Here is a 25643-nt window from a genome sequence, read left to right on the forward strand (position 1 = left end):
TATCTACCTTCTGGGTCTTTAATTTCTGATGATAAGGTGAATGGTGTGGATCGGTGAAATGCAATTAGAGTTCCCCTTTGCTTGGTACAGGCAGAAGCCGTGTAAATTTGTTGATAAAAAGGAGAAATATATTTTGGAGTAGAATCTTTGGTGAAGTGTGTTTCTTGGAGGCATACTATGTGAGCCTTCTTGTTATGGAAAGTACGGAAGGCTTTGGTCCTTTTTTGAGGGACATTTATTCCCTGAACATTCAGGGAAAGTATATTCAGTGGTGCCATGGCAATAGATCAAATAGTTTTGACTTACTTTTTGTTATGCAGAGCTGACTGTGCAGATCAACCTGTGTGGACTGAAGAGATGAATAGATAGAAAAGAAACCAGTGAATTCTGGAGTAAAGAGTAAACAAAAAACATATGAGATTAGATGATACATTGTATAAATTATATTTTGCAAGTAATCACAATTTACCCGTGAAAGAGAATAAATATCTCTCTCAGGGGAATAAGTGCCTTCGTCACACTCCCACATAATATGGTTGGGAGAATGAGGAGGGCTAATGGGGGTACACGGATCTTCCGCTTACAGGAGAGAAGTGCTATGTCAAAAGACATCATAATGATGTTTCATTAATTGGAATGCAGAATATAGTTTTTGTTGAAATTATTTATTCCAGGGTGGTTGTATATGGTTAGTCTTGCCCTAGGCTAAATAATTCAGTTAGAAAGGTACTGTTAATAACTTTGGTATTGATGAAGATAGTTTGAATTATTTTGGGATTTTAACCCTTTTAGAGTAAACAATTACATTTTTTATTCATATGTAACTGTTTAGATATGTTAACTCATAAAATTGAGGTTGTATTGCTTCAGATTAGAATAAACAAAAACATAATTCTAGGAACTAGTTAGGTAATAATATATTTGTTTTAAGAAAAGAAAGAAAAAGCTTCCATTACTTCTGGATTATTGAACATATTTGTCCTAAAAAGTAATAAATCTATTGTTATTACCTGATAATGATAACTGAACAAGAATTTCCTTATTTCACTTATATATTCTAAGGCTATATGAATCAGAAGTAATAAGAAATATAACTGGAATGTAACATGATCCCACACAGTGTGTGACTATCAGAATGCAGTTACATTCAGTTATAAATATAGGTTTTTCATAGAGAACCATCTCTTAGTATAATAAATGAAGAGATATCAGGAATTAGGATGTCAGTCCATTGAATCTTCTTGGTCCATGGATGATGTGGCATAACGGCCTCTTTTGTGAGAATGATGATTCCCATTTTGTTCTGAAATTTTCTGGGTGCTGCCTGAAGGTGAAGATGATGCCATTCTTCTGCGTGTGGGAGTGTTGCTGCTTGTGGGTTCTGTCAGATTTAATTTTAAAAGGGTTTGTTGTAGTTCATCTGCTGATCTGCTTTTGTAAATTGTACCTTGGTAGTTAAATCTGACTGAAAAGGGGAAGCCCCATTGATACATAATGTTGTGGCGTTGCAGTTCCATTAGTTGGGGTTTCATGGATCGTCTTTTAGTAATAGTAAGTTGGGATAGGTCAGCAAAAATTTGATAATTGTGTCCTTGAAAATTAAGTTCCTTTTTTTCTCTTGCAGCAATTAGTATTTGTTCTTTCGTTCTGTAATAATGAAATTTTGTGATTATATCACGTGGGGGTCCATCTTTCTTTTTGGCTGTGAGGGCTCTGTGTACTCTGTCCAGTTCTAAACTTTCAATAGGGATATCTGGCTTTAGTTCTTGTAATAGAGCAGTAATAGTAGATTGCAGGTCTGTCACAGTTTCAGGTATTCCCCTTATGCGCAAGTTTGAACGTCTGGCTCTATTTTCGTAATCTTCGAGCTTAGTTTGAAGTATTAAATTCTCTTTTTTTAATTGTTCCAATTCTGTTATATTTTCTTGGGTTGTAATTTCAATTTCATCCATTTTTATTTCTAAGGCTGCGGTGCGGTTTCCCAGCTCTCTTATTTCTTTGGTTAGGCTGTTTGTTATTTGGTCTGAGGTTTGTTTTAAAGCCTTATGAAGCATCTTTTCAAATTGTAATAATATTACTGGGGATACTGAGGAGGCTTGTGGAGAAGTTTGTGAGAGGATTTGTTCTGTATCTGACTCAAATGGAGAGTCTTGCTGTGACATTTTCTGTCTGTGAGAGCGCCCTGATGCTGTATCTTGTGAGGTGACTGGAGCTGCTTCAGCTGCAGTGAGTGCCTGTGAGCTCTTTGTGAGGTGATTTTTATTTCTGCCACGGTTTCCTCCCAGTACCATATTTCCTGCCCAAACTTTCACAGTTTGTTCCCTGGGGCAAAAAGGTTCAAATGGATACCTTTTGAGCCTGCAGGCTCCGCTTTGTCCTTCTCTTCTCTCCTCAGCGGTGTGGAGCTCTAACAATGCATGTCTGCTCCGCTAGGCTCCGCCTCCTGCCCTCCACTAATAATATTCAACGATAAAGAAAACAATCTTGCAAGCAGTATCCTGTTGCGCTTACCGAAGGAAGTGGACCTCTGCACTCATGTGTATTCCCTGAGGGATGATGTTACTCTTGGACATGTCACTGGAGATACACACTCTAGTTGAAGGATCCAAATATCCAAAGAAGTGAGCCAGCCATTCAACACAGATAACCCCAGGGATGTGAAATGCCAAATTCCAATGAAGACCGCTCTTGGTGGGGTGGAAATATTACACACTTCTTCCACCTCTCCTTCCTCCAGCTCGTTGGGTGGGCGTGGTCTTGGGCTGGGGCTTGGGGTAATTTTAGCTTCAGGCTGGTGACTTGGGGGGGTCCTGGGATCCTTGGACTGTTGTCTGAGTCTTTTCTCCCTTTTAAGTTCTCTAAGGAGTGATTGGCCCCTATGCCCAGCAGCAGACCGAGCCCCGGAATGTTAAAAACTACCCAGCTGAATCGCTGGCAGCCGGACAGAGAGTAAATGACCTCTGCCCCACACCTACTGGTGTCAACTATTCCTTGCAGCCAAGAAAGGAGATCATGCGGACAGACTATGTGAGTTCATTCTGCCTCACTAACGCATGTCCAGACCAGGTGGAGGTCTGGGACCTTGTTAGTCAACTTTTGATGGGGTAGAAATGTAACAGACTCACCCGGGACAGAGGCTTTTGGAGGGGACTGAATGCTAGCCTCTTGCCTACCGATTATGGGCCCTGGCATTTGGGGGAATGGTGCTCTTTGTGAGCTGTATGTCTGGGGACCCTTGAGGTGGTGTTACTTTAGATTCAGGTCCATGTCCCCCAAGACACACATACTCTGGGAACCCTGTATATGCCATATTAGAAATAGTGACTGATTCATACTGTTGAGACACATACTGTTAGATGCTAATGTCATCAACTCCAGGCACCTGTCTGTTGTTTTCTATAATATAAATGAGTCCATGTTCAGCAACTAAACAAGTATCGTCTTGTTTTGTGCTTGTGAGTAGTTGGAATATCTGATATCTATATTCAGACTGGGTGGAAGTGGGATATGACGAAAGCACTCAAGAGGAGCGTGTGATGTTTTGTTACAAACACCACCATCCATAAACCAGGAAAGTCCCCTCATGACCCAGCCAACTATCGCCTCATTTCGCTCCTTAATACAAACCTTAAAGTGTATGCCAAATTACTAGACACATGCCTTTCACAGCACATGCCCCACCTTATACACCCAGCGTCAGGCCTCTGATGGCACCCGCCGCACTGTGGACCTCATCCACTGGGCTGAACATCACCAAACACCTTCTCTCCTGATCTTCCTTGACGCAGAGAAGGCATTTTATAGTGTCATTAAATGAGAAAAAATTTTTACCAAAAGAAAATACTGACATAATGAAATGGTGAAAACAGGCTGAAAATAGAAAACTAAGGTGGAGGTATTAACTCCAAAATTATTATTCTGTGTTCTATTAAATAATATTGTGAATATTGAATCACCTGATACTGAACCAATCAAATTAAAATATAAAGTAATTACATCAAATATATAGTGCGCATGCGCGTGGGCACGCGAGCCGACATGTTCTGACCTGCTCCGCACGCCGCCGGGCTTTCCAAGCTATTACTAGCCAGCGGGGAGCCAAAAAGCCCGTAGCTTCCACGGGGATCGCACTATGCAACGACGAGGAGGGGGGACAGCTAAAAAGAAACCCCCAACATCCAGCTATACGTTCCGTTCGGGGAACACAGCAGAAGGGACTCCCCCTTCCAAGATGGCGTCGGGCCGGAGGACGGAGACAGATACAGCAAACCAGCGTGACCAGGCCCTCCCTGCACAAAGAGTCTCTCCCCATAATACAGCAGCTGCCCGAACAGACAGAGAGCAAGACCCCTTCTCCTCTCAATCGCAGGAAGACATAGCACAATCACAGAAGGGTGAGTCTCCACAGTTCTATCTCTCCCCCTCCCATACTTATCAGGGGGAGGGGATGGATGGTGCTGATTCCCCAGCTTCCTCCATGGAGAGGAATATGGCTGAAATACCTGAATTTGCTCTGAGCCAAAACAGCACAGGGAGTGATCAGCCCCCTCCACCTCCAGCACCATACTCAGGGGATTCTGTCCTGCTAGCTCGTTTTTCAGCATTGTTGCAGCAAGAACTGACTAAAGCTTGCCAATCAATTACAGCTGAAATGAAGCATGACTTTAATGACATAGGGTAGAGACTGGGCACTATTGAATCTAAAATGGATGGCACAGTGCAGAGGGTTAATCAGACTTCAAGCATGATATCCTCATTACAGGACCAATTAGATCAAGCTAACGCTAAAATCAAAGATCAGGAAAATAGGTCCAGGTGTTATAATATCAGAATTCGTGGCCTACCGGAAGTGGTGACTGACTTAGAAGATGCAGTACATGTTCTCATGCAGGACTTGATCCCAGACATTTCACCACATCACTTGGAAATTGATAGAGTACATCAAGCTCTGACGGCCCCAAGACAAGATGGTCTACCTAGAGATGTCATAGTCAACCCGCATTTCTACAGAATTAAGCAAAAAATAATGTCCACAGCTCGTGGTAGGGGCAAAATTACCCTTCTGGGCCATCCAAATCAAATATTTACGGACATCTCGCAATTGACTATCCAAAAAAGATGGGCCCTGAAACCATTATTGGCGCAGCTTACTAACCGCCAAATCAAGTACCGCTGGTCATTTCCGTTTCATCTGTCATTCACCTTTAAGGGAAAGACACATTCTTTTGCCAACTTTTCGGATGGAGAAGACACCCTCATGAGCTTAGGTTTGATTTCCAGGGAATCACCTTTCCCCAAGGCACAGCAAGAGTCGGCCCGTCCAGTCTCGCCTCTGTGGGAACAACGCCAGCGATATTCTTCTAAGAGACGACCCTCTGTTGCTGGACCGGATGGATGACAGAGAAGACTCCTCATATGAGAAGTAACCCCTCACAGTGACAGTTGACATCACTGTAAGCCTGTCCAAGGCTCCCCTTCAGTTATTTGGGACTCGCAATGTTGGCTGCAGTTTAGCCAGTTTGGTTTGTCTTTAAGGCATCAATGTGACCACCTTATTTCTGGAGGGATATAAACCCCTCTTTTATAGGGGGATTAGAGTTAATTAAACTATATATACTATATATGATGTGTTGTTATGGAGATTATACAGTTATGGTAGAGACTGATCCCCCTAGTCTAGCCTAGTTTGACTCAAGTAAATACAATATGTGTTCAGTTAGATTTGCTAATCTCCTCCTACCATTAGTACTATGTTTTATATGGAAAGTGCCGGGGCAGAAATGCATGCAACTTGCTGGTGAGCTTATCATCACCAATAAGATGGTGACAACCTCGCTCAACCTGATGGAGACTACAGTCTCCCGGACCTTCATGATTACGCTTTTATTATTACATCAGTTCTCATTGTTTCTTATTCTTGGGGTAACAGGTAGACATTGGTCCAGTTTACCTTATCCCAACACTAATTTCCTATTCTTTCTTCCTTTTGTCTTTTTCATATCCTTGAGTGCACCCCTACATCCGAAATTTGAAGAGATCCATCGAAGTTCTCACATCTCTGTGGAGATGACGGACATCTGCAACAGGCGAGTACAGTCTGCCAAACCATAATGCTAAGCTCCCTCCGCTCTCTTACTCAAATACTAACACATAATGTTCAGGGCCTAAATTCCCCTACTAAACGGGCTAAGGCCTTTCAAAATTACCATAAATTAGGTATAGATTGCCTACTCCTTCAGAAAACGCATTTTTCATGTACCTCAGTTTCCAGATACCTAAATGCCAGATATCCCACATTCTACTTATCAAACGGCCCAGATAAGAAAAGAGGGTTTGCGATTTGCATTGCGAAGAGGGTACCGTTTACTCCCACCACAGTCATAAGGGATAAGGAGGGGAGGTATATCATGGTGGCGGGGAAAGTAAATGAAAATGCTATCACACTCATCTCATACTACGCCCCCAGTACGGGTCAAGTTGCATTTTTTGAAGCTATGCTAAAAATACTGATGCCACATGTACAGGGTCAAGTTATAATAGGAGGTGATAGCAATGTCTCCCTTGATCAAGCCCTAGATAGGACCAATGTGCATAAACCTATAGTGAAACACATCCCCAAACAGGGTATTAAATTAGCCCGGATTTTACATTCCAACGACCTCATAGATATTTGGAGGGACCTTCATCCTACGACCAGGGATTATACCCACTACTCCCAGGTTCATAAAACGTACTCCCGTATAGACCATTTATTTACACAATCATCACTCCTCCCCTCTATTGAGTCAGCTAAAATATTGCCCATCTCATGGTCAGATCACTCACCAGTACAAATAACACTAACCGACCTATGGACGAGACCAAAACCCTCAACGTGGCGACTCAATGCTTCACTACTTAACGATCCAATCATATTTACTGAGATAAAGAAAGCCCTACGACAGTATTTTACGGACAATCGCGCTAGTGATACGTCCCCTGGTATTAATTGGACAGCGCACAAGGCCACCATTCGTGGCAAATTGATCCAAATAGCTTCTAGAAATAAACGTAATAACACACAGAAGGTACAACAGCAGGAAGAAGAGTTACAACAGATAGTTCAGGGACAAAAATCTAACCCTTATCTAGATCTGAGATATAAAATAGACACAGCACGAACAGCATTGAACCTTAGTCTCACAACCAAAGCAGAGAAATATCTACGATGGTCTAGACATTGCTTCTACATCAGGGGGGGATAAACCTTCCACGCTCCTAGCTAGAAAACTGACTCTGCGACCGTTCAACTCTGCAATGCCGAGATTGCGGATGCAGGATGGGAAATTTACCCAAAATCCTCAAGTGATACTTGAAGAATTTTCAAAGTTTTTCACTAAACTTTACAAAAAGCCGAACTTATTCCCTATGATCCAGGCAGACAAATTTTTCTAAGATATTCCCCTACCGCAAATAGCACAAGAACACATAGAACTAATGGAAGAAGATTTTACAGAGGGGGAAATTTTGGCAGCCATTAAAAGCTTGAACCCCACAAAAGCACCCGGCCCGGACGGATTCACAGGCCATTACTATAGAAAATATGCAGCTATATTGACACCACATCTGTGCTCCTTTTTCAATTCGTTACGAAGAGGGACCCCCCTAGCTACACACGAAAATGAGGCTTTTATACAAGTAATTCCTAAACCAGGAAAGGACCATGGAGATCCTGCTAACTATCACCCAATATCGCTCATTAATGTGGATCTAAATTGATGACCAAAGTGTTAGCGACCAGAATGAACACCTTTCTATCCAATTATATTCATCCAGATCAAGTGGGATTTGTGCCCAATCGGCAGGCCCCTGACCAAACCCGACGGGTGATAGACATTATACAGTAGCAGTGCTTAATTCAAACTGGAATAATTAAGGCTTACGGAAGGGAATGCTATTATCACTAGATCTTTGTAAAGCGTTTGATTCGGTGACGTGGGACTATATACACACTACACATTGAGGAGATACGGATTTGGGTCTCATTTTTTGACTATACTACAGGCATTATATAACGCACCTACGGCTAGACTCCAGATAAAAGGCTACAAATCACACACTATAGATATACATAGGGGGACGCTGCAAGGATGCCCTTTGTCTCCTATTTTATTTACCTTGGCACTAGAATCTCTAGCAATTAAGCTAAGAAATCACCAGGACATAAAAGGTATATATTGTGGTGATGGAGAACAGAAATGTTCCCTTTTTCGCTGATGATATTTTAATGTTCCTTTCATCCCCGGTTATGTCTCTTCCCAATCTTTATCAAGTCCTACGTCACTTCACAGCTTTCTTGGGCCTCACGATTAATCACTCCAAATCTGAAGCCCTAAATTTAACCTTAGAACCGCAGACAGTAAAATTACTTCAAAAGTCATTCCAGTTTAAATGGCAAAGAGAAAGGCTTCCATACTTGGGAATCTTTTTAACTCCCACTCTACAGACTCTGTACCAGGCCAATTATCCCCCCCTCTATAGGAAACTGACAGCAGATCTCTTGAGATGGGCCAACAGCTCTCCGTCGTGGTTCGGCAGACTGTATTCCATAAAAATGAACCTCTTGCCGAGACTGTTGTATTTGTTTAGAAATCTTCCGATAGCTATCAACAAACCAGACCTTAAGGTTCTTCAGAATAAGATGATGAAGTTTATTTGGGGGGATACAAGACATAGGGTGAATAAGCAAACCCTTTATACCCCCAAAACGAGAGGAGGTCTTGGGGTCCCGGACCTGGCCAAATATTTTGAGGCAGCTCAGTTGGCCCAATTAATTCGCTCTCACTCCTTGCAAACTCAACCATCCTGGATGAAAATGGAATCATCCCCCTATCCTACAAAACCGATTAGTCACTTAATTCAAACTGGGATAATTAAGGCTCACAGAAGGGAATGCTATTATCATTAGATCTTTGTAAAGCGCTTGATTCAGTGACGTGGGACTATATACACACTACACATTGAGGAGATATGGATTTGGGTCTCATTTTTTGACTATACTACAGGCATTATATAACGCACCTACGGCTAGACTCCAGATAAAAGGCTACAAATCACACACTATAGATATACATAGGGGGACGCGGCAAGGATGCCCTTTGTCTCCTATTTTATTTATCTTGGCACTAGAACCTCTAGCAATTAAGCTAAGAAATCACCAGGACATAAAAGGTATATATTGTGGCGATGGAGAACAGAAATGTTCCCTTTTCGCTGATGATATTTTAACCACTTGACGACCGCCTCACGCCGATGTACGTCGGCAAGGTGGCACGGACAGGCAAAATCACGTACATATACGTGATTTGCCTTCCGCGGGTGGGGGGTCCGATCGGTCCCCCCCCCGGTGCCCGAGGCGGTCGCCATTTGTTCCCGGGTGATGAGAGGTGAGGGGGCGGCCATCCATTGTTGGCCACCCCCTCCCGATCGCTGAAAATGCTTCCTTTCCCTCTGTAATGTAAACAGAGGGAAAGGAAGTGATGTAATCTCTCCTCGAGTCGGTCTTTTTGATCCGACGCCGAGGAGAGAAGACATCCAAGTAAGTCTGCACAACACTACACATTCAGTAGAACACGCCAGGCACACTTGTCACCCCCCATCACCCCCCGATCACCCCCCGATCACCCCCCTGTACCCCCTGTCACTCTGACACCAATAGCATTTTTTTTTTTTTTGCATTGGTGTCAGTTTGTGTCAGTTAGAAGTGTTAGGGCAGTTAGGTTAGCCCCCTTTAGGTCTAGGGTACCCCCCCTTAGGTCCAGGGTACCCCCCTAACCCCCCTAATAAAAGTTAACCCCTTGATTACCCCCCGTCACCAGTGTCGCTAAGCGATCGTTTTTCTGATCGCTGTATTAGTGACACAGGTGACGCTAGTTAGGGAGGTAAGTATATAGGTTCGCTGTCAGTGTTTTATAGCGACAGGGACCCCCATATACTACCTGCTAAAGGTTTTAACCCCCTGATTGCCCCCTAGTTAACCCTTTCACCAGCGATCACCGTATAACTGTTACGGGTGACGCTGGTTAGCTAGTTTGTTTTTTGTAGTTTATTACAGTTTATTACAGTTTATTATAGTTTATTATAGTTTTAGGGCACCCGCCGTTTATTACCCTATAAAGGTTTAACCCCCTAATTGCCCGGCGGTGATAGAAGTTAAGTTTTTAGGATCAGATAAGGTCTGCGTCGCCCCAGGCAGCGTCAGGTTAGCGCCAGTACCGCTAAAACCCACGCACGCAGCATACACCTCCCTTAGTGCTATAGTATCTGAACGGATCGATATCTGATCCGATCAGATCTATACTCCCCAGCAGTTTAGGGTTCCCTGAAACGCAGTGTTAGCGGGATCAGCCCAGATACCTGCTAGCACCTGCGTTTTGCTCCTCGGCCCAGCCCTGCCCAGCCCACCCAAGTGCAGTATCGATCGATAACTGACACTTACAAAACACTAAGCACACATAACTGCAGCGTTCGCAGAGTCAGGCCTGATCCCTGCGATCGCTAACAGTTTTTTGGTAGCGTTTTTATACAGTCGCCAACAGTCAGGAGCTTTTTTGCCTGTGAGTCTCACTAGTGTACCCCTAAATTTAGAGGCCAAAATGGCAAATCGAAGGTACACTAGTGAAGAGGCCTACACGTTTCTGAGTATGACAGATAGTGAAGAGGAAGTCACTCATCTGTCAAGTTCAGGCTCAGAATACGAACCTGTAGAGGACAGCGGCTCCATGACAGATAGCTCTGACGACAGAGTTGTGGTCCCTGCTAGAGTCAGGCGTACCAGACCCCATTCTTCTTCTTCTGTCCTTGAAGTGCAAGAACCGCAGGGCTCTCGTATGGAGCAGAGAAGTACTAGCGCCACTACTCCTTCTGGTGAACTGGCAAGCACCAGCGGCCTAGTACACCCTGGTCGTACATCCAGCACTGCAGTATCACATGGTGACGTGGCGAGTCCCATAAGTGCAGTTCAAGCTGGCGAGGTGGCAAGCACTAGTAGTGTCCCGCTGCCACCAAGAAGACAAAGACAGGCCCGTTGTGCCCATAGTGCCCTTCCTGCTGCATTGGCCAATCCGAATTGGGAACCTTCCACTTCTGCAGCACCCGTACTTCCCCCTTTCACTGGCCAACCCGGAATTCAGGTGGAAACAGTTGACTTTACGCCACTGGATTTTTATTCACTGTTTTTCACCGAAGATCTCTATAGATCTATTGTGGACCAAAGCAATTTATACGCTGGTCAACACATCGCCGCTAATCCCCAGTCCTCCCTTGCCAGAGATTGGAGACCAATTACGGTCTCCGAATTTAAGACCTTTCTGGGCCTTTCCCTCCTCATGGGGTTGAATAAAAAGAGTAAGTTGCGGTCATATTGGTCCACTGACCCAATTTACCATTCACCCTTGTTCTCTGCTTCCATGGCCAGGGCACGATACAAGCAGATTTTGCGGTTCATGCACTTCAACGACAATGAACTCTGTCCCTGCATACGATCGGCTCTACAAAATTCGGCCCCTCGTAAACCACTTCAACCAACGTTTTGCAGACTTGTTTACCCCCCATCAAGTTGTCTGCGTTGATGAGTCCCTGATTAAGTTTTCTGGCCGCTTGTCATTCAAACAGTACCTTCCCAGCAAGCGTGCCAGATACGGGGTCAAGATGTATAAGCTCTGTGACAGGGCCACAGGCTATACATGTAGATTTATGGTTTACGAGGGCAATGATAGTCACGTAGAGCCGACAAACTGCCCTGACTACATAGGAAGCGCTGGCAAGATAGTGTGGGACTTGGTGTCACCCTTATTCGGAAAGGGGTACCACTTGTACGTGGACAATTATTATACGAGCGTGCCACTTTTTAGTCACTTGTTTGATCATCAGATTGGAGCATGTGGCACCGTGCGACCTAATCGCCGGGGCTTTCCCCAGCGGCTTGTAGATTCCCGTCTTAGGCTGGGGGAGAGAGCCTGCTTGAAGTATAATAATTTGCTCGCTATGAAGTGGAGGGATAAGAAGAATGTTTTCGTTCTCACCTCCCTTCATGCAGACACGACGACCCAAATTTCTACGGCGACTGGTGTTGTGGAGAAACCCCTCTGTGTCCACGAATACAACCTTAATATGGGAGGGGTGGACCTCAACAACCAGTTGTTGGCGCCGTACTTAGTTGCCCGTAAGGCCAGACGCTGGTACAAAAAAGTGTCTGTATACTTATTTCAATTGGCTTTGCTGAATGCTCATGTGCTATACAGAGCTTCAGGACAGACTGGATCCTTCCTTAAATTCCAGGAAGAGATCGTCAGAGCCCTTCTGTTTCCAGACGGTGCTCTACCTCACCTTCCCCAACCAAATGCAGTAAGCCGGCTGCATGAGCGGCATTTTCTTTATGCCATCCCGAGTACCCCTACCCAACGAGCCCCCCAAAAAAGATGTCGTGTCTGCAGCAAGCGCGGATTTAGGCGTGACACCCGGTCTTATTGTCCCTCCTGTCCTGGCAATCCTGGTCTTTGCATGGGTGAATGCTTTGAACGCTACCATACATTAGTTGAGTATTAGCGTAGGGTTCAGCACTGCACAGACTAGGCACACTAACACAGGGTCTCCCAAGATGCCATTGCATTTTGAGAGACCCAAACCTGGAACGAGTTACAAAAGTTAAAAGTTACTAAAAAAAAGTGTAAAAAAAAAATTAAAAAAAAATTAAAAAAAATAAAAACAAAAAAAAATATAAAATAAAAAAACCAAAAATAGTTGTTGTTTTATTGTTCTCTCTCTCTCTATTCTCTCTCTATTGTTCTTCTCTTTTTTACTCTATTCTATTCTGCAATGTTTTATTGTTATTATGTTTTACCATGTTTCCTTTTCAGATTTTTCATACTTTACCGTTTACTTTGTTTTGTTGGTAACCATTTTATTGTTTTCAGGTACGCCATTCAGTTGCAGCGCGGATTTATTTATCTTGACAGCAACAGCGTTTGCTCCCACGATATCTAAAGCCGTGACTCCAGCGCTGTCGGAGGTGATTTCACCACCACAGTTACATACTTCAGCATATATGTCGAAGCGTGGGGGCAGCAGTGGGTGGAGGAGCAATTTGCTCCTGCCTTTTGCGGGAGGATGCCCCCATGCTTCGGCATATATATATATTTTAGGCACAGGTTGCATTAAATGTTTTATTTTTTACTATGTTTTTTTTTTGTATTTGCTTTGCAGGTATGGTAAGTCTTACTGTTATACTGTAATGTTACTTTGTTTTATTGTTAACCATCATTTGCTTAGCAGGTACGCCATTCAGTTGCAGCGCGGATTTATTTATCTTGACAGCAACAGCGTTTGCTCCCACGATATATAAAGCCGTGACTCCAGCGCTGTCGGAGGTGATTTCACCACCACAGTTACATACTTCAACATATATGCCGAAGCGTGGGGGCAGCAGTGGGTGGAGGAGCAATTTGCTCCTGCCTTTTGCGGGAGGATGCCCCCATGCTTCGGCATATATATATTTTAGGCACAGGTTGCGTTAAATGTTTTATTTTTTACTATGTTTTTTTTTTGTATTTGCTTTGCAGGTATGGTAAGTCTTACTGTTATACTGTAATGTTACTTTGTTTTATTGTTAACCATCATTTGCTTAGCAGGTACGCCATTCAGTTGCAGCGCGGATTTATTTATCTTGACAGCAACAGCGTTTGCTCCCACGATATATAAAGCCGTGACTCCAGCGCTGTCGGAGGTGATTTCACCACCACAGTTACATACTTCAGCATATATGCCGAAGCGTGGGGGCAGCAGTGGGTGGAGGAGCAATTTGCTCCTGCCTTTTGCGGGAGGATGCCCCCATGCTTCGGCATATATAAATGGTGCATGTATGCCCATCATTAGAAGTGGGTGGATGAAGGGAGGTATTCTAATGGTGGGCATACCCACCGATCAATATCTTTTTTTCGTTCAGCCCACAGGCTGCATGAAAAAAAAGTTTACAATATATGCCTAACAAGGACCAGCAACGTACTGGTATGTTGCTGGATTTTGAGTGGTTATACCAGAATGATGCCTGCAGGTTTAGGTATCATCTTGGTATCATTCTTTTCAGCCAGCGGTCGGCTTTCATGTAAAAGCAATCCTAGCGGCTAATTAGCCTCTAGACTGCTTTTGCAAGCAGTGGGAGGGAATGCCCCCCCCTCCCCCACCGTCTTCCATGTTTTTCTCTGGCTTTCCTGTCCCAACAGGGAACCTGAAAATGCAGCCGGTCATTCAGCCAGCTGACCATAGAGCTGATCAGAGACCAGAATGGCTCCAAACATCTCTATGGCCTAAGAAACCGGAAGCTACGAGCATTTCATGACTTAGATTTCGCCGAATGTAAACAGCGCCATTGGGAAATTGGGAAAGCATTTTATCACACCGATCTTGGTGTGATCAGATGCTTTGAGGGCAGAGGAGAGATCTAGGGTCTAATAGAGCCCAATTTTAAAAAAAAAGAGTACCTGTCACTAACTATTGCTATCATAGGGGATATTTACATTCCCTGAGATAACAATAAAATTAATTAAAAAAAAAATAAAAATGAAAGGAACAGTTTAAAAATAAGATAAAAAAGCAAAAAAATAATAAAGAAAAAAAAAAAAAAAAAAAAAGCACCCCTGTCCCCCCCTGCTCTCGCGCAAAGGCGAACGCAAGCGTCGGTCTGGCGTCAAATGTAAACAGCAATTGCACCATGCATGTGAGGTATCACCGCGAAGGACAGAACGAGGGCAGTAATTTTAGCAGTAGACCTCCTCTGTAAATCTAAAGTGGTAACCTGTAAAGGCTTTTAAAGGCTTTTAAAAATGTATTTATTTTGTCGCCGCTGCGCGTTTGTGCGCAATTTTAAAGCATGTCATGGTTGGTATCCATGTACTCGGCCTAAGATCATCTTTTTTATTTCATCAAACATTTGGGCAATATAGTGTGTTTTAGTGCATTAAAATTTAAAAAAGTGTGTTTTTTCCCCAAAAAATGCATTTGAAAAATCGCTGCGCAAATACTGTGTGAAAATATATAATGTTTGGGGGTTCAAAGTAATTTTCTTGCAAAAAAAAATTATTTTTTCATGTAATCAAAAAGTGTCAGAAAGGGCTTTGTCTTCAAGTGGTTAGAAGAGTGGGTGATGTGTGACATAAGCTTCTAAATGTTGTGCATAAAATGCCAGGACAGTTCAAACCCCCCCAAATGACCCCATTTTGGAAAGTAGACACCCCAAGCTATTTGCTGAGAGGCATGTCGAGTCCATGGAATATTTTATATTGTGACACAAGCTGCGGGAAAGAGACAAATCTTTTTTTTTTTTTTTTTTTTTGCACAAAGATGTCACTAAATGATATATTGCTCAAACATGCCATGGGAATATGTGAAATTACACCCCAAAATACATTCTGTTGCTTCTCCTGAGTATGGGGATACCACATGTGTGGGACTTTTTGGGAGCCTAGCTGCGCACGGGACCCCGAAAACCAAGCCCCGCCTTCAGGCTTTCTAAGGGCGTAAATTTTTGATTTCACTCTTCACTGCCTAGCACAGTTTCGGAGGCCATGGAATGCCCAGATAGCACAACCCCCCCCCCCAAATGACCCCATTTTGGAAAATAGACACCCCAAGCTATTTGCTGAGAGGTATAGTGAGTATTTTGCAGACCTCACTTTTTGTCACAAACTTTCGAAAATTGAAAAAAGAAAAAAAAAATACATTTTTTTTGTCTTTCTTCATTTTCAAAAACAAATGAGAGCTGCAAAATACTCACCATGCCTCTCAGCAAATAGCTTGGGGTGTCTACTTTCCAAAATGGGGTCATTTGGGGGGGGGGTTTGCCATCTTGGCATTTTATGGCCTTCAAAACTGTGATAGGTAGTGAGGAGTGGAATCACAACTTAACGCCCTTAGAAATCCTGAAGCCGGTGCTTGGTTTTCGGGGCCCCGTATGCGGCTAGGCTCCCAAAAAGTCCCACACATGTGGTATCCCCATACTCAGGAGAAGCAGCAGAATATATTTTGGGGTGTAATTCCACATATGCCCATGGCATGTTTGAGCAATATATCATTTAGTGACAACTTTGTGCAAAAAAAAAAAAAAAAAAATTGTCACTTTCCCGCAACTTGTGTCAAAATATAAAATATTCCATGGACTCAACATGCCTCTCAGCAAATAGCTTGGGGTGTCTACTTTCCAAAATGGGGTCATTTGGGGGGGTTTGTGCCATCTGGGCTTTTTATGGCCTTCAAAACTGTGATAGGCAGTGAGAAGTGAAGTCACAACTTTACGCCCTTAGAAATCCTGAAGGCGGTGCTTGGTTTTCGGGGCCCCGTATGCGGCTAGGCTCCCAAAAAGTCCCACACATGTGGTATCCCCATACTCAGGAGAAGCAGCTAAATGTATTTTGGGGTGCAATTCCACATATGCCCATGGCCTGTGTGAGAAATATATCATTTAGTGACAACTTTGTGCAAAAAAAAAAAAAAATTGTCACTTTCCCGCAACTTGTGTCAAAAAATAAAATATTCCATGGACTCAACATGCCTCTCAGCAATTACCTTGGGGTGTCTACTTTCCAAAATGGGGTCATTTGGGGGGGTTTTGTGCCATCTTGGCATTTTATGGCCTTCAAAACTGTGATAGGAAGTGAGGAGTGAAATCAAAAATTTATGCCCTTAGAAATCCTGAAGGCGGTGCTTGGTTTTCGGGGCCCCGTACGCGGCTAGGCTCCCAAAAAGTCCTAAACATGTGGTATCCCCATACTCAGGAGAAGCAGCAGAATGTATTTTGGGGTGTAATTCCACATATGCCCATGGCATGTTTGAGCAATATATCATTTAGTGACAACTTTGTGCAAAAAAAAAAAAAAAAAGTGTTACTTTCCTGCAACTTGTGTCAAAATATAAAATATTCCATGGACTCAACATGCCTCTCAGCAAATAGTTTGGGGTGTCTACTTTCCAAAATGGGGTCATTTGGGGGGGTTTTGTGCCATCTTGGCATTTTATGGCCTTCAAAACTGTGATAGGTAGTGAGGAGTCAAATCACAACATTACGCCCTTAGAAATCCTGAAGGCGGTGCTTGGTTTTCGGGGCCCCGTATGCGGCTAGGCTCCCAAAAAGTCCCACACATGTGGTATCCCCATACTCAGGAGAAGCAGCTAAATGTATTTTGGGGTGCAATTCCACATATGCCCATGTCCTGTGTGAGAAATATATCATTTAGTGACAACTTTGTGCAAAAAAAAAAAAAAGTGTTACTTTCCCGCAACTTGTGTCAAAATATAAAATATTCCATGGACTCAACATGCCTCTCAGCAAATAGCTTGGGGTGTCTACTTTCCAAAATGGGGTCATTTGGGGGGGTTTTGTGCCATCTGGGCATTTTATGGCCTTCAAAACTGTGATAGGTAGTGAGGAATGAAATCAAAAATTTATGCCCTTAGAAATCCTGAAGGCGGTGATTGGTTTTCGGGGCCCCGTACGCGGCTAGGCTCCCAAAAAGTCCCACACATCTGGTATCCCCATACTCAGGAGAAGCAGCTGAATGTATTTTGGGGTGCAATTCCACATAGGCCCATGGCCTGTGTGAGCAATATATCATTTAGTGACAACTTTTTGTAAATATTTTTTTTTTTTTTGTCATTATTCAATCACTTGGGACAAAAAAAATAAATATTCAATGGGTTCAACATGCCTCTCAGCAATTTCCTTGGGGTGTCTACTTTCCAAAATGGGGTCATTTGGAGGGGTTTTGTACTGCCCTGCCATTTTAGCACCTCATGAAATGACATAGGCAGTCATAAACTAAAAGCTGTGTAAATTCCAGAAAATGTACCCTAGTTTGTAGACGCTATAACTTTTGCGCAAACCAATAAATATACGCTTATTAACTTTTTTTTTACCAAAGACATGTGGCCGAATAAATTTTGGCCTAAATGTATGACTAAAATTGAGTTTATTGGATTTTTTTTATAACAAAAAGTAGAAAATATCATTTTTTTTCAAAATTTTCGGTCTTTTTCCATTTATAGCGCAAAAAATAAAAATGGCAGAGGTGATCAAATGCCATCAAAAGAAAGCTCTATTTGTGGGAAGAAAAGGACGCAAATTTCGTTTGGGTACAGCATTGCATGACCGCGCAATTAAAAGTTAAAGTGACGCAGTGCCAAATTGGAAAAAGACCTCTGGTCCTTAGGCAGCATAATGGTCCGGGGCTCAAGTGGTTAATGTTCCTTTCATCCCCGGTTATGTCTCTTCCCAATCTTTATCAAGTCCTACGTCACTTCACAGCTTTCTCGGGCCTCACGATTAATCACTCCAAATCTGAAGCCCTAAATTTAACCTTAGAACCGCAGACAGTAAAATTACTTCAAAAGTCATTCCAGTTTAAATTGCAAAGAGAAAGGCTTCCATACTTGGGAATCTTTTTAACTCCCACTCTACAGACTCTGTACCAGGCCAATTATCCCCCCCTCTATAGGAAACTGACAGCAGATCTCTTGAGATGGGCCAACAGCTCTCCGTTGTGGTTCGGCAGACTGTATTCCATAAAAATGAACCTCTTGCCGAGACTGTTGTATTTGTTTAGAAATCTTCCGATAGCTATCAACAAACCAGACCTTAAGGTTCTTCAGAATAAGATGATGAAGTTTATTTGGGGGGATACAAGACCTAGGGTGAATAAGTGAACCCTTTTGTCACGGAACGTCCCACACTCCGCTTGAGTGCTTCCGTCATATACCACTTCCTCCCAGTCTGTATACAGATATCAGATATTCCAACCTCTCTGAGCAGAAAACAAGGCGACACTTGCTTCACTGCTAACATGGACTGTTTTATTTGAGATCTCACACACATTTATACACCAGGATGACTCAAAGCTAACCTAATTAACATGAGCTAATTTACTACAAAATTTACCCAGACTAGATGACAGACTTGTGGGCACCGAGCTTCACACAGTAATATAAACACAATAGCTGGAGCTAATTACAATTAACAATACAAACAAAACCTAATTAACATGAGCTCCAATAGGAGTCGTCCCATCTCCTACATTGTATAGAGGACAATGTGATCAGCTCATTCAATTAACATACATCCTGGGAAATATTGTGGACAAATATTACTGTCCCATTTTAAGTAGTCCAAGATATATTTTCTCACTCACCCTGTGCCAGGATGACACAGGGTGACTTAGACATAAGATGTATTCTGAGTTCCACGGACCCTCCCGTCACATCTCTCCCCTTTCGGCAGGAGACTAACACAGGAGGAGACCCCAGATGGGTTGACTCCAAAGTTAGTAAGTAGTTCCAGTCCTCTACTGCCTGTACCCACACAGTACCCCAAATAAATTGTTCCAAACAAAGCATTACTCACCCAGCCAACCTCTGCCTCTCTCAGAAAACATATCTGCCGCTGGGGAGAGGCCTGGACTGGCCCTTCTCCCTGGAATCCTTTCTGCCGCTGGAGAGAAGACAGGGTGTCTGGGCTCACTCTGTCATGCTGTTGGAAATCGGGGCCCACTGCCCAGCATCTCTGGGGTATACAGGTGGAGACTGAAGTCCCATCCACCTTCACAGGAAATCCATCCTCTGTTAGTTGAGGGCAGAGTCCAGCAGTCCTCGGCCCTGTTGCCAGCCCTTCTGCTGGAAACCCCACACCATCTGTTCCGGCTAACTGTTGGAGAGGGAGGCCGACTGCCCCGCCTCCCTGGAACTCTGTAGTTGTTGCCGGTGCTGGGCAGAGGTTGGTAGCACTCTGCTCTGTTGCCAGCACTTCTGCTGGGGACTCCGCATCCTCCGCTCCGGCTAACCGTTGGGGCAGGAGGCTGGCTTCCTCCACTCCCAAACTGTGTAGCTGCCATTGGGGAGGTGAGCCGGCTGCTTCCTTTTCCATTCCCTCATCTGGCTGCTGGGACGACATGTCGATGGTACTGTCTCCCAGGTGCATGGATCTTTGCTGGGGAGGAAAGCCCGCTTCCTCCACCCTGGCCAACTGTTGGGGAGGGACAACACACACCTCCTCTCCCTTCTCCCCCTGTATCTGCTGCTGGGAAGTGATTGCCATCTTCTCATCCTGAGCCTCCATAATTGCTGCAGGTGTGGGGCAGAGGTCTTGGACCCTCTGTCCGGTTACCAGCACTTCTGCTGGGGGTTTGTCAGGTGGTTCCTCCTCTACAGAAACGTCTATTAAATCCCCAGTCTCTGGAATTGGTAAAAGTGTGGGACAGAGGTCTTGGACCCTCTGTTCAGTTACCAGATCTTCAGCTGGAGAAGTTTGTTTTAACTCCATAGATGCTGCTGGCAGAAAATCACATGTCCCTGTCAGTGTTGTGGGAGAAAGGCCGACTACCTCTTCTCTCAAGAAGGCCGAAGCCACTGTTGGTGCTGGGCAGAACACAGTGAACTTTGGCCCTGATAGCAGCTCTTCTGCTGGAGGCTCATCAGGTTGTTCTTCCTCAGCAGAAAAGTCTATCAAATCCCATGTCTCTGCAACTGATGTCTGGGGATAGAGGTTCACCATCTCCTGTCCATGGAACCCAGAAGATGCTATCATTTCTGGGCAGAGGTTAGCAGAGCTCTGCCCTGTTGTCAGCACTTCAGGTTTGGGGACGGCAATCTCCGGATTTTCCACTGCCGATTCTTTGGCATGCTGCTGAACTTGTTCTAGCAGTTTCCTGTATGCCCTTTCCAGATGCTGTTCCTTCCTTAGCAAATGGTCCAGATCAGGTTTGAGCTCTGAGACCCCTGCAAGACCGAGCATAGACTCTTTATATTCTCTCAGGTCCTCAAGATCAGGTTTCCCTTCATCGCCAAACATAAAAAGATCTGTAAGGCTCTCCCACAGCAATCCAGGGCCGCCAAAGTCATATCCCTCTGGAGAGCATTCTGTTGTCTCCCCTAAATATCCCTCCTCTGCGTGCCATTGCAGAGCCCGATAACGATTGTCCAGCTCTATCTCCTGCTGGACCAACCTGTCCAACTCAGTCACCCATTGCTCCTGGGGCTGCTCTCCCAGGAATGCCATCCGCAATGCCCGTTGGTCACTGGCCCGTTGCTCTTGGGTTGGAAAGCACTTGCCCTGTTTTATACCAGCGAGACGGAGGGCTGCAATCCAGAGCTCCACCCGAATTTGCTGCCTAAGCTCCAGGTATTCATCCTCAGACACAGTCCTGGTGTATGTTGAAAGGATGATCCGCAGCAGCCCTGGGAATTCTGATGCCAGGTCCATATCTCCGCTGGGGTGACTGAAGTCTGCTATGCTGATCTTGGATCCAGGTGGAGGTTTAGATTTCCCAGACTGCAGGAAGCTTTCCCGCTGCTTGCCACCAATGTCACGGAATGTCCCACACTCCACTTGAGTGCTTCCGTCATATACCACTTCCTCCCAGTCTGTATACAGATATCAGATATTCCAACCTCTCTGAGCAGAAAACAAGGCGACACTTGCTTCACTGCTAACATGGACTGTTTTATTTGAGATCTCACACACATTTATACACCAGGATGACTCAAAGCTAACCTAATTAACATGAGCTAATTTACTACAAAATTTACCCAGACTAGATGACAGACTTGTGGGCACCGAGCTTCACACAGTAATATAAACACAATAGCTGGAGATAATTACAATTAACACTACAAACAAAACCTAATTAACATGAGCTCCAATAGGAGTCGTCCCGTCTCCTACATTGTATAGAGGACAATGTGATCAGCTCATTCAATTAACATACATCCTGGGAAATATTGTGGACAAATATTACTGTCCCATTTTAAGTAGTCCAAGATATATTTTCTCACTCACCCTGTGCCAGGATGGCACAGGGTGACTTAGACATAAGATGTATTCTGAGTTCCACGGGCCCTCCCGTCACACCTTTATACCCCCAAAACGAGAGGAGGCCTTGAGGTCCCAGACCTGGCCAAATATTTTGAGGCAGCTCAGTTGGCCCAATTAATTCGCTCTCACTCCTTGCAAACTCAACCATCCTGGATGAAAATGGAATCATCCCCCTATCCTACAAAACCGATTAGTCACTTGTTGTGGCTTCGTATGAAAGACAGACCTACTATAATGTGCCCTACACTATCTTTTTCATTGAGTTTATGGGAAAGATTACAAAAGCCTTTTGCTTTTCGTTCCACTCATTCTCCCTTAGCCCCGTTAACGGGTAACCCAGATTTCACCCTGGGTCCTAATCCTCACAGGTTTTCATGGTGGACTAACAAGGGTCTGATACGTATTGCTGATATGTGTGACCATAGAGGTATTTTATCGAAACAATCTCTCATAGAGAAACATCAACTACCCAATACAGAATTTTATCATTAACCCCAGATAGTACTATTTGAAGACTTTACAACACAAGACTGATATCACAACCTCCACCCCAATGGAATATATGTGCAGGTCCTTCGATAAGCATACAGGCCACATATCAAAAATATATAGTATCTTGACCTCTAAGACGGAAAAATTATTTTATATGCAAAAGTGGGAACAGGATATAGAGGTAACAATGGACATGGATACATGGTTTAAAATGGCACAATCTGCCTCAAAAGCTTATATAAATACCTCCCTAATAGAGGTAAATTATAAAGTCCTATTACGGTGTTATATGGTTCCGGCGAGAATTGCGATATACATCCCAGACGCCTCCCCACTATGCTTCAGGGGCTGTGGTAAGGAAGGCACAATATATCATACATGGTGGACATGCTCTAAAGTCAGACGATTTTGGATACGCATTTATAATTTTATCTACTCACTTACTCAAGTGAATCTAACCAAATCTCCACAACAGGCGCTATTGGGGGGCCAAGTGGAAGGAGTGCCTGGGCACACAAAAAAACTCATATCTTTTCACAGAATCTAGGATTGCGGTTGCTAGGTCTTGGAGAAAGCCCTTGATCCCTTTTGACTTGGTGAAAGCGAAGCTGACGTGGATCATGATTAATGAATGCCTCTCAGCGATTCTATTGGATAAACAGCCAGCTTTTGATAAGATTTGGGAACCATGGTTGTCCTATTTGTCTACGGGTTTATGAATAGTTAACAGATCTTAACAGAGATCTCCAGGGGTGCACTCAATTCCTCCCCCCACCCTCTCTCCTCTCCCTCTCTCTTTTCTTCTCTCTTATCCTTTCCTTTTATTTGCGGGTTTTCATGTTTCCTGTTGTTATCTTAGTACTTTATGTGAAAGATCAAGGTGTGGTAAAAGGTCTATTAGTTATAAGGCGGGGAGGGGTGGGGCTGGGGCAATCCCATCCACAGTGAGATCCCAAATGGGGTGGCTGGTTGGGACCCCGGCCTTTTACCTTCTTTCCAACAAATACATAAGTGATATGGAAATTATTCTAGGGACAACGAATATATACAGATAGACAGCTATAATTCCAAATCTATGATACTCTATATTTTGCGTAAATCTGTATGGGAGTGAAAGTGGGCGGAATCGGATGAGAGCAACCAGACAGCCGTGCCTACTTCATGCAGAGATAGTAGAGATGATATACAGTATTCTATTTGTGTAACTCCCGCAGGTCATGTTGGCCGAGATATGTCTCTATTCCTTAATACTGATGGAATGTATACTGTATTTTTTTTTCTATCTGCTATTCAATAAAAATAATTGGAAAAGAAATACATCAAATATAAAATAGGTGTATACACATATACAAAGTGAAAAATATTAATCCTCAGCCGTGGGTTAATATACTCCAAATATACATAACTTAGGATAAATAAATGATGTGAATCTGATAGTCAAAAGTGAAGACATAAAAAACATATGAAACATATGTGACAAAAATGTAAATATTTAAATAAGTCCCATAGATCTTGCAAGAAGGAAAATTGGCCAGTGAAAGTTACAACCAACAGATGGTGAAAAGAAGGATCCTTCATCCAGTGAAACGGAACACCTGAAGTGAGTATGTTTTCTTCTTACCAGCTAAAAATACAATATGTTGGTCTCACCGAGCCCAGGGAATTTGGTCTCCCAAAAACCTATCGGACATCCAAGGCTGCTGAATTTGTATCCCAAAAACCTATAGGATATTCAGGGCTGCTGAATCGGTGTCACTCAAAACATAAAAGCAGAGAGGGCTCCCATAGTGTAGTATTTGAGTAAGAATTTATTAAGCTCAAAAAAGACTTGCACTTACAAAAAGCAGCTGAATGAGCTTGATCACAAGTAAACATGACAATGGATCCGAGCAGCGGCATCTCCCGAGGCTTCCTTTGCTCGCTGTCCGCTACCAAACCTTTGCAGCCAATCCCCATACGACGTCCACTAGTGATGAAATGAGTAGGGAGGAGCCTGCATCTCTGATGTCATCACGCTTTCCTCTTCGGAGGTGATTGAGCCTCTAGCTCAAACCATTCGATCAAATCCCCTCATCTCCGGGATCCTAGTTGAGGACACCCCCCACAAAATAGATTTTTACGCAGATGACATTATTATCGCACTTACCAACCCATTGCATTCACTTCCCATCCTATGTCAGGTACTTGATGATTTTAGTATGATTTCGATGTACAAACAAAACCATTCTAAGTCATCTATGATAAGCATTTCACTACCACCCTCAACCAAAATGGATGTCTCCAAAATCTCCCCTTTCTCCTGGGCCTCCGGCTCCTCAATGACATACCTGGGCATCCAACTTTTACGTCCCTCCTCCATGCATCTCCGCTTTAACCTATCTTCCCTTCATCAGAAACTACAATCCATAACCTAAGATATGGCATCCATTAAAGCAACATGGGCCAGATGTATAGCCCTGACCAAAATGTTCCTCGTTCCACATATTCTTTACTTCTTTAGGACATTGCCACTGCCATTGCTGCCAACTGAACTAGCCAAAATCCAACAAACTCTCAACTCAACTCTCAACTGCCACTCGCCCCAACGAATTCAATTCAAAATACTAACAATAAGTTACAAAACCATCCACAACTCTGCCCCCAGCTACATCACTAGCCTAGTCTCAAAATACCAACCTAATCGCCCCCTTCATTCCTCCCAAGACCTCCTGCTCTCTAGCTCCCTCATCATCTCCTCCCATATCCGCCTCCAGGACTTCTCCCGAGCCTTGCCCATCCTCTGGAATTCCCTACCCCAATCTGTCAGACTGTCTCCAAATTTATCCACTTTTAGGCGATCCCTGAAAACTTTCCTCTTCAGAGAAGCCTATCCTGCCTCCATCTAACAACTGCACTATTTTCTCCATTAGCTCATCTCCCACAGCTATTACCCTTTTGTATAACTTGACCCAACTTCCTAGATTGTAAGCTCTAACGAGCAGGGCCCTCTGATTCCTCCTGTATTGAATTGTATTGTAATTGGACTGTCTGCCCTAATGTTGTAAAGTGCTTCGTAAACTGTCAGCGCTATATAAATCCTGTATAATAATAATGAATAATAACTCCTTCATCTGGGCAGCTCACAAACCTCGACTGAAAGCTTCAATATTAAGCTCCCCTACAGCCTTCGCTGGGCTGGGAGCACCCAATATTAAACGGTACTATAAAGCAGTCATCTTAGACCAAGTAAAGCATAGGTGGTCCCCACACCCTACTACATTGT

Source organism: Aquarana catesbeiana, linkage group LG05 (genome assembly GCF_042186555.1).
Source record: "Aquarana catesbeiana isolate 2022-GZ linkage group LG05, ASM4218655v1, whole genome shotgun sequence".
Classification (NCBI taxonomy): Eukaryota; Metazoa; Chordata; class Amphibia; order Anura; family Ranidae; genus Aquarana; species Aquarana catesbeiana.